This window comes from Littorina saxatilis, linkage group LG16, assembly GCF_037325665.1.
Source record: "Littorina saxatilis isolate snail1 linkage group LG16, US_GU_Lsax_2.0, whole genome shotgun sequence".
NCBI classification, from domain to species: Eukaryota; Metazoa; Mollusca; class Gastropoda; order Littorinimorpha; family Littorinidae; genus Littorina; species Littorina saxatilis.
Genome location: NC_090260.1, coordinates 38,656,125 through 38,665,853, shown reverse-complemented (window position 1 = coordinate 38,665,853; position 9,729 = coordinate 38,656,125). Strand labels below are relative to the sequence as shown.

The following is a 9,729-nucleotide window of genomic DNA, read 5'->3' as shown; positions in this document are numbered from 1 at the left end:
TGTGATAACAGCTCTGGCTGTGGACAGAAATGAGTCCGTTTTAGGCGGCAAATTTAGAGGGAAGGCTGCCAAAAGTGAAAAAAAGAGAAAAAGCCTAACGGTTTTGACGTTTGTGTTTCTGCAACTGTTTTGATATGTTCAAGTTATCCAGAGTGGGTGAATACAGCGAATAAATTTGTTTTGAGCGCTGTAGCAAGATATTGCTTAAGTCAACTTGTTGCATTGACTGAACGTTAAGTGCATCTCCATCTCCAGGGGAAAGTTTGTCCTCAGTATCCAACAATAAAGAATATGTTCAAAACGTGCATTCAAGCATGGCATGAGAAACACGTTCCTAGTATGATTCCAGCATTGTCAAAGCACGAGCCTTATTTCGCCCGGTCCGTGTTTCAGTCTCTGTGTCGATGGCAGGAGCTACCACACAAAGGTCGCTCATGTTCAAGCTGTAGGGGAGGAAGGAACGTTTCCATAACCTAATTGATCAACACAAATAAACCACAATTTCGGCATGTACTACAATGCAGAACCGAATCTCCGCACTCTTTTTTTCAGACGTAACAAATCAGTCTTCTGATAAAGGAGAAGAATAGAATGGTTGTCAGTTTCCCAAACACTTACTACTTTGCTGTTTGAACATATCTCTGCACGGCAGCCAGCATCGCACCTCGTCAGCGTGGATCGGCAGTCACAGTCGTTGGTGTTGCACTCTGACTCCGTGTTGCACTGGCAGCACTGTAAGAGGACAAATGCTGGGATCACGTGACATGCTTTGGTGAGGGGGATGGCAACAGGGATTCTTAACATGACACAGTTATAGACGAAAAAAAAGTGCAATCCAAACATCAAGCAGTCAGTTTGACTAAAATGATTATCAACACCATTACCAAATGGAGCAGAGCGCTAATAAACATATCTCAGACAGAAAGGGACGTACGCGCTCAAAACACAGACGACGACAAGAGTAAACAAGAAAAGCAAAAGCTTGTAGGACTTTCCTTTGTCCTGTCTCATTACAGTGGGACTCCCGTGTTAAGACTCCCGAGTTTCTGTTTTGTAACCACTGTAATTTGACCCCAATGTTTAAACTCCCTCTTTTGTTTAGATGTGATTTTCTGACATTTTTTAGGTTTTCAAAGCTCCCCTGTATATGAATGTTCGTAGTGTTTTTGGTTTTCGTCTACACACTGGTGTCTAGAATTACTAAAATACAATGATGCATATAAACATGCTTTCGGGTTCACATCTTACAATCTCTCCTTTCATCCAAGACTAAATTCTAAGAGGAGGGGGTGATGATGTTTATACAGTATATAAAGTTTATATAGGTAGGTATAAGCTTTATCCCCTGCCTTAGAATTTAGTCTTGAATGAAAGGAGTGATTGTAAGAAAAGATGTAGCCTTAAACCTCTATCCTTATAAAATAAAATTCCATCATCATCTCTCCCCCCCTCCTCTGTCTCTGTTTCTGTCTCTGTCACTCTCTTTGTCTCTCTCTCTCTCTTTCTCTCTCGATCTCTCTCTCTGTCTCTCTCTCTTTCTCTCTCTCTCACTCTCTCTCTCTCTCTCTCTCTCTCTCTCTCTCTCTCTGTGCCTGTCTCGTTCTCTCTTTGTCTCTCTCTTTGTCTCTCTTTCTCTCCCTCTCTCTCTCTCTCTCTCTCTCTCTCTCACTCTCTCTTTCTCTCTGTATTGATATGGATCTATCAACTTAGTCCCATTTTGTGAAAGTTGAGGCGGCACTGTCACGCTCTTATTTTTCAACCAAATTGGTTGGAATTTTGGTCAAGCAATCTTTGGGATTGCATTGCAGCTCGGAAGCTTAACAATTAATTAACGAGTTTGCTCATTAAAGTTGTCACTAGAATAAATTTTTCGCAAACATATTCTTCGTCAAATTCTGAATCTAAAAATATAATTACCAATATATATGCCATGTTTACACTAAAAATGTGATCACAATTAACGAAATGGTACCATGATTAAAATTTTAGAAATCGATTCAAAAATGATTTCATTCTATTCTTTATCATTTACTGATTCCAAAAACTTATAGATATAATATGTTTGTATCAAAAACAAGCTCATAAAGTAATGCTTAGTGTAATATGCTACTTCGCTATATATACTGGCTTGTCAATTTCACTTCGTTTTGCATGGAAAAGGTGAGCGATTTCCTTGCCGCGGGGATTGACGATGTTGTATTTTCTTGGTGAAAAAATGCAGCGCATTAATTTTTTATTCTGTGAGTTCAACAGGTGGTTAAAACAGTGTTTTATTCAAATTCAAGTTTACAAAGCCATGAAAAATATGTTTTAATAAAGAAGCACAACAAGATAAACTTATGAATATGCTCTTAATGAATTGGCGGACAATATTGTAAATTATTAATTCAAACCAATCAAAACGGCAATAATAAGAATAACGAGAACAACAAAAAAACAAGTCGCGTGAGGCGAAAATACAACATTTAGTCTAGTAGCTGTCGAACTCACAGAATGAAACTGAACGCAATGCAACGCAGCAAGACCGTATACTCGTAGCATCGTCAGTCCACCGCTCATGGCAAAGGCAGTGAAATTGACAAGAAGAGCGGGGTAGTAGTTGCGCTGAGAAGGATAGCACGCTTTTCTGTACCTCTCTTCGTTTTAACTTTCTGAGCGTGTTTTTAATCCAAACATATCATATCTATATGTTTTTGGAATCAGGAACCGACAAGGAATAAGATGAAAGTGTTTTTAAATTGATTTCGAAAATTTAATTTTGATAATACTTTTTATATTTTTAATTTTCTGAGCTTGTTTTTAATCCAAATATAATATATTTATATGTTTTTGGAATCAGAACATGATGGAGAATAAGATGAACGTAAATTTGGATCGTTTTATAAAAATATTATTTTCAGATTTTTAATGACCAAAGTCATTAAGTAATTTTTAAGGCACCAAGCTGAAATGCATTACCGAAGTCCGGGCTTTGTCGAAGATTACTTGACCAAAATGTCAACCAATTTGGTTGAAAAATGAGAGCGTGACAGTGCCGCCTCAACTTTCACGAAAAGCCGGATATGACGTTATCAAAGACATTTATCAAAAAAACGTTCGGGGATATCAATCCCAGGAACTCTCATGTAAAATTTCATAAAGATCGGTCCAGTAGTTTGGTCTGAATCGCTCTACACACACACACACACACACACACACACACACACACACACACACACACACACACACACACACACACACACACACACACACACACACACACACACACACATACACCCCGACCCTCGTTTCGATTCCCCCTCTATGTTAAAACATTTAGTCAAAACTTGACTAAATGTAAAAAGAAAGAACTAAATAAAGAAAGAAAAAAAATCAACTTAGTCCCATCAATTCCACGTATAGACCTTTAAAGACCAGTCTTGCATTTTCGGGTACATCAGTTTGGAACTCACTGCCATCATCTTTTAAGAACTTGAAGTTAATCAAATGTTTTTAAAAAAATGTGTTAAAAACCACTTCATAAATGGGTAAATTAACGTGTATTGTTATCATCCTTTTCTTGTTCTGTTTTGTATTGTGTATTTGTGCGTCTCAGTGACAGATTGTAAGAAAAAGCCCAGACTTAATCCTTGTAATATAAAGTTCAGTTCAGTTCAGTTCTCTCTCTCTCTTTCTTTCTCTTTTTCTCTCTTTCTCTCTCTCTCTCTCTCTCTCTCTCTCTCTCTCTCTCTCTCTTTCTCTCTTTCAGTCTCTCTCTCTCTCTCTCTCTCTCTCTCTCTCTCTCTCTCTCTCTCTCTCTCTCTCTCTCTCTCTCTCTCACTCTCTCTCACTTTGGAATCCGTCAACTCTTCTCTTCAAACAAGTGTGGATGAAATCACTGAGTGGTGCGTTTCTAATGCAATGATCATTCATCCGATTAAAACAAAGAGTATGGTGATAACCACGAGACAAAAACACCAATTAAGTCCTTTACAATTACAACTGTCAGTTGGTTCAACTCAAGTGCAGCAAGTTAGGGAACATAGATTATTGGGTGTTACAATTGATCAAGAGTTGAAATGGCAAACTCATTTGAGTAATATTTGCAAACTAGTATCAAAAAATGTGTACCTGTTATCAAAATTAAGGCATTACGCTGATTCTGCAGCACTCAAAATGTTCTATTACGCCCACATAATGCCTCATATAAACTTCGCATCGACACTTTGGGATAACTGCAGTGATGTTCATTTAAAAAGACTCAATTCCCTGCATCGCCGAGCTGCAAAACTTATTCTGCATGATTTGAATAGGTCCACGGATGATAAACTAAAGCTCTTGAATTTCCTCCCCTTGAAAGATCAGTTGACGTTAAACAAGGCTGTGTTCATGTATAAAATTCTAAATGACGACTGTCCTAAATATTTGCAATCACATTTCAAACATGCCACAAAAAGATATGGGTCCCAAAAAATCATCCCTCCCATACCTCGCATAGACCTCTACAAATCGAGTTTAGCCTTCTCGGGAGCGTTTCTCTGGAACTCCTTACCCCAACAGATAAGAAATGCAACTTCAGTGAAAATGTTTAAGAGACAGTCACGTTCACACATCATTCGTGAATGAAATGTCTTGTTCGATTGTTATTTTGTTAAACATTTTGTACTAATGTTAACGGATGTGTAGCTGATCGGAGCAACTTATTCCCAAATGAAAGGTATAACTATGTCAATGTAATTTTGTAATTTTTTGAGTTCTCCTTATGTAATCCCTTAAATGCACAGTGTGTTGCATTCTGTACAATGTAATTCTGTATTTTATATGATTGAATTTATATTTGTAATGTGCGTCTGTCTTTATGTGTTGTATAAAGGACAGGTTGGAAGAATAGGCTTTGCCTAAAACCTTTATCCTTTTGTAATAAAGTTCTGAGTCTGAGTCTGAGTCTGAGTCTCTCTCTCTCTCTCTCTCTCTCTCTCTCTCTCTCTCTCTCTCTCTCTCTCTCTCTCTCTCTCTCTCTCTCTCTCTCTCTCTCTCTCTCTCTCTCTCTGTCGACATGATGAGGGACAACACTCAACAAAAACAATGACGTGGGGCGCCTGTACCTGCCAGTGTTGACAGTAACAATGCTGTGAAGTGTGGCAATGGGACCAAGGACACCCAGAGTCGCGGATCGCACGTGGAGGCGGAAGCAAGTGACGTGACCCCGCCAGTAGCCACAAAACACGTGCGTGTCTTAAATTGGAATGTGGAGGGGTTACTCAGTAAGGTATGCGAGGCAGACTTCGTGCAGTACGTAAGTGATTTTGATATTGTCTGTTTTACAGAAACATTCCTCCAGTTTACTAGTCAACTTGATTGTTTCCCAGATTTTGTGCAGTTCTTTAGTCCGGCAATTAAATTCACACAACAAGGACGCAGCAGTGGAGGTGTGATGATAATGGTTAAACGTTTTCTAGAGAAATCGATCACTGCACTAGATATAATACAGGACAACTCCGTCTGGTTGAAGATAAACAAATCAGTTTTTCAATCCGAGAAAGATGTTATTTTGTGCTGCGCTTACGTATGTCCGAGCGGCTCACCTTACTATGCACAGGGACATATAGCAGTAGCCTCGGGCATTGAGTTGATTGAACAAAATCTTTTGGAATGCGCAGAAACATATGATATGTCTTGCTGGTACCTCCTTTGTGGCGACTTTAATGCTAGAACAGGTAGACTCAACACAAAGGTACAAGCAGACGAAACGGACACACAAGAATTCGTGGCAACAGATATGTATGATTGCAGACAATCCGAAGATCCAGTTGTGAACCCTTTTGGTCGTGCGTTGTTAGAGGTGTGTTTAGGGTTTGATCTGACTGTGCTTAATGGCTCTTGCAATGGTGACGAAAAAGGCCAATATACATATGTGTGTTCCACAGGATGTAGCACAATTGATTACTTTGTGTGTTCTAGAGAACTTAAAGACAAACAGATGGAATTAAAAGTGGCAGAACGTTTCGAGGGTAAACATTTGCCGGTTGAGTTGACAATAGGACCTTCAAAGAAAAGACCAACGCGTGAAAAAACGAAACATGTTGATAAGATTATATGGGACGACAAAAAGAAATATGTTTTTCAGGAATTTATCAGAAATGGCGCCTTTGATAGTTATATTTCACAGGCGTCATCACTGTTAGCAATATCGTTAGACGATGCGGTAGATTGTCTAAACAGAGGAATGCTCAAGGCCGCGGAGTGCATGAAGCGGACTGTGAACATAGGGCCTCGAAACAGTAAATGGTTTGATGCCGAATGCAAGACAACCAGGAGAAAAACGCGCAGACAGTACAGGCTCTTTAAACACTCGAGGAGTAAAGTGAAGAAAGAATCGACCAGACACTTATATGTAGAGAGTAGACAGGCGTACAGATTCTTGCTGGCAAACAAAAGGCAACAATATAAAAAGGACAAGTTGAACTCATTGGTCTCAAAAGCGAGTGATTCAAAGTTATTCTGGGACGAAGTGCGATCAATCAGCGGGCGCAGGCACCAAAAACCAGAGATAAGTAGTAGGGAATGGTTGGACCACTTCAGGTTCATTTTAGGTGGTGAAGGCAACCCGGCTAGCGACCACTCTGAAGTGACCGAGGACACACCCGGCATTGACTACCTAGACGAGCCCATCTCGGCTGATGAGATAGAGATTGGTATCAAGAAATTGAAATTAAACAAGTCACCCGGGAACAATGGCGTTTGTGCTGGAATGTTAAAGAACTCTTGCCCGAAACTGTTGTCGTTTCTTGTAAAGCTGTTTAACCAAATTTTTGACACAGGCGTTTAACCCTTCTGCGTGGTCTAGTGGGATAATTGTCCCAATTCACAAAAGTGGAGACATTAACAACCCTGACAACTACAGAGGCATTACGTTACTGAGCATAGTAGGTAAGTTGTTTGGCAGCATACTAAACAGGCGCTTATCTGACTGGGCGGAAGACAACAGTAGAATAGAGGAGGAACAGGGTGGCTTCAGAAAAGACCACTCTACTGTGGACAATATGTTTGTGCTATATGATATCGTCCAGAGGTACCTTCTTAAAAGATCTGGTAAGGTCTACATATGTTTCGTAGACTTCCGCAAGGCTTTTGACTCAGTCAATAGGGCTATGTTATGGAATGTATTACGCAAGCACGGGGTTGGCGGAAAGATGTTGAACATCCTGCAAAGTATGTACAAAGGAGTGAAGTCTTGCGTTCGCACCGACGATGGCCCATCGGAGTTTTTCCGTTGTCCATGTGGAGTCCCTCAAGGTTCTGTGCTTTCACCAACATTGTTCTCATTCCTGATTAATGAACTGGCACTTGAAATGTTTCAAAACGGTAAACATGGAATACAGTTAACACCTGACGTGATGCAGATTCTCATATTGCTGTTTGCCGACGATGTACTTTTGATATCATATAGCGCAGCCGGGTTACAGAAACAGATTGATGTGTTAAAACAGTTTTCGGATAAGTTTTCCATGACGGTCAACCTGGATAAGACAAAGGTAATCGTTTTTAGAAAAGGAGGATTTTTGGCAGCAAATGAAGCCTGGAAGTACGGAAACGAGGACATAGAGGTTGTGAACAGCTACAAGTACTTGGGGCTAAATTTCACCACAAAATTGTCATTGACGCTAATGGTCAGCGATCTGGCCTCAAAGGCAAAGATAAGGACTGGCCAAATCCTAAGATGTTTGTGGAGGCTAGGCAACATACCTAGAAGCGTATTTTTTTTTAAATATATGACGCACAGGTCCTCCCGATCTTCATGTATGGATCTGAGCTGTGGGGATTCCAAAGGTTTGAAGCTCTTGAGAAAGCCCATTTGTTTGCATGCAAGAAGTTTTTGTGTGTAGGACGACAAACACCAAACAAGATGGTATATGGTGACTTAGGCCGCTACCCACTTTATGTCACTTCGTCGGTTCGCTGTATAAAGTATTGGCTGAGAGTGTTACATTTGCCAAGCGAAAGACTCCCAAGGAAAGCATATGACATGATGAAACATTTACAGGTTTATGGCAAGAAAACATGGTCTCATTATTTGAAAGAAATGTTATGCATGTATGGCTTTGGAGATGTCTGGCTGCAACAAGGTGTAGGCGATTTGAATCGATTTATAACAGTATTCAGACAACGATTGTTTGATTGCTTCCAGCAAGACTGGCACGACAGCATCATGAACTCGGAGCGATTTGAATTTTATTCGCTCTTTAAACAAGAAATTCGCGCTGAAGTGTATATAGACCATATTCAGCTCCGCTGTTTTCGAGATGCATACATACAATTTCGATTTGGTATTTCACCCATAAACACTCACAAATGCCGCTATCGAACCGACGTTGTACCGGGCCTTTTGATTTGCCCTGTATGCAGAGAGGACGTGGAAGACGAGAAACATGTATTGTTTGTATGCAAAGGATATTGTGATTATAGACTTGATGTCAAAATACTAAGAGAAAAAACCCAGAGTGAAGATGCGAACAGTATTATACGTGTTATGTCTGTAGATAAAGGAGATTCAGTGGTGCATGTTGCCAGATTCTTATATCGTGTTTTTCAAAAAAGAAAAAGTTTTTTGGACTAGCTACCCAATGTGGAACAGGTGAACGAGACGGCGATGGTTATACATAGTTTGTGCCGTTGAATGTTAGAGCAGGTTTGATTGCAAATAATGTATGCTGGTGTAGTACACCTGTGTTGATATTGTACCTATTCAAATTGTTGATTTATGCGCTGGAAATGTTTGTAGGTTAGAAAGAGAGAGAGAGAGAGAGAGAGAGAGAGAGAGAGAGAGAGAGAGAGAGAGAGAGAGAGAGAGAGAGAGAGAGAGAAAGAGAGAGAGAGAGAGAGAGTTTGTGCCGTGGAACGATAGAACATGATTGAAAGCCGATAATGTATGTTAGCACTGTAAACTTGTTTGTCGTTGCACCTATCCATATTGTTAATTCATGCGCTGGATATGTCTTTATATTTAAGAGAAAGAGAGTGAGAGAGAGAGAGAGTGAGAGCGTGCGTGCGTTCGTGTGAGTATATATATATGTTAGAGAGAAAGAGATAAAACCGGGTGATTGTCCATAAATACAAACACACGGCATGTATTACTGACCCCCCCCCCCCTCCCCGTTGAAATGAACCGTGTGTGTTTAATCAATAAAATGTCTTACGTCTTACGTCTCTCTCTCTCTCTTTCTCTCTCACAGGCCTTCCTTGACCCCTGTCCAGTATCATATTTGCATCTAGTGCGTGGTCAAAAGAATCAAAACTTACCATATTTTTACATTTGTCATGAAGGCGCTTTCCATTCGTAATCCGTAATCCGTAAACGAAACAGGGCGATACTCCCTTAAGCTACTCTTACACTGTGCCGAATTGCCCTTGCGAATAGAATGTTCCAATAATTCACAATGATCGGGACATGGTCGCAAGACATTCGTAAATGTTCTTAACCATTCGCCACTATTCGTCTCTTGTTTTGAATATAGCAACATGTTTCTAATATTCGCAAAGAAGTCATATTCTTAACTTTTTGGCAACGTACTTGTAAGATTTCGCAAGACATTCGTAATCATCACAACGTATTCATCAGGCTCGCAAGGCATTCGCAACCACTCGTTATGCCTGTCTCACACTGTGCCGAATATCCTTGCGAACATTCGTAATCATCGCAATGTATTCGTCAGGCTCGCAAGGCATTCGCAAACATTCGTTATGCCTGTC

The 9,729-nt window shown here is 40.2% G+C and overlaps 1 long non-coding RNA gene across 1 annotated transcript in view; it reads right to left on the bottom strand.

The window, feature by feature from the left end:
* Positions 1–391: 391 nt before the first annotated feature.
* LOC138951033 (uncharacterized) overlaps positions 392–9,729 on the bottom strand; it is a 12,556-nt gene continuing 3,218 nt past the window's right edge. The window contains exon 3 of the long non-coding RNA XR_011450948.1: positions 392–732. This is a non-coding gene — a long non-coding RNA (uncharacterized lncRNA). The remainder of the gene's footprint in view (positions 733–9,729) is intronic.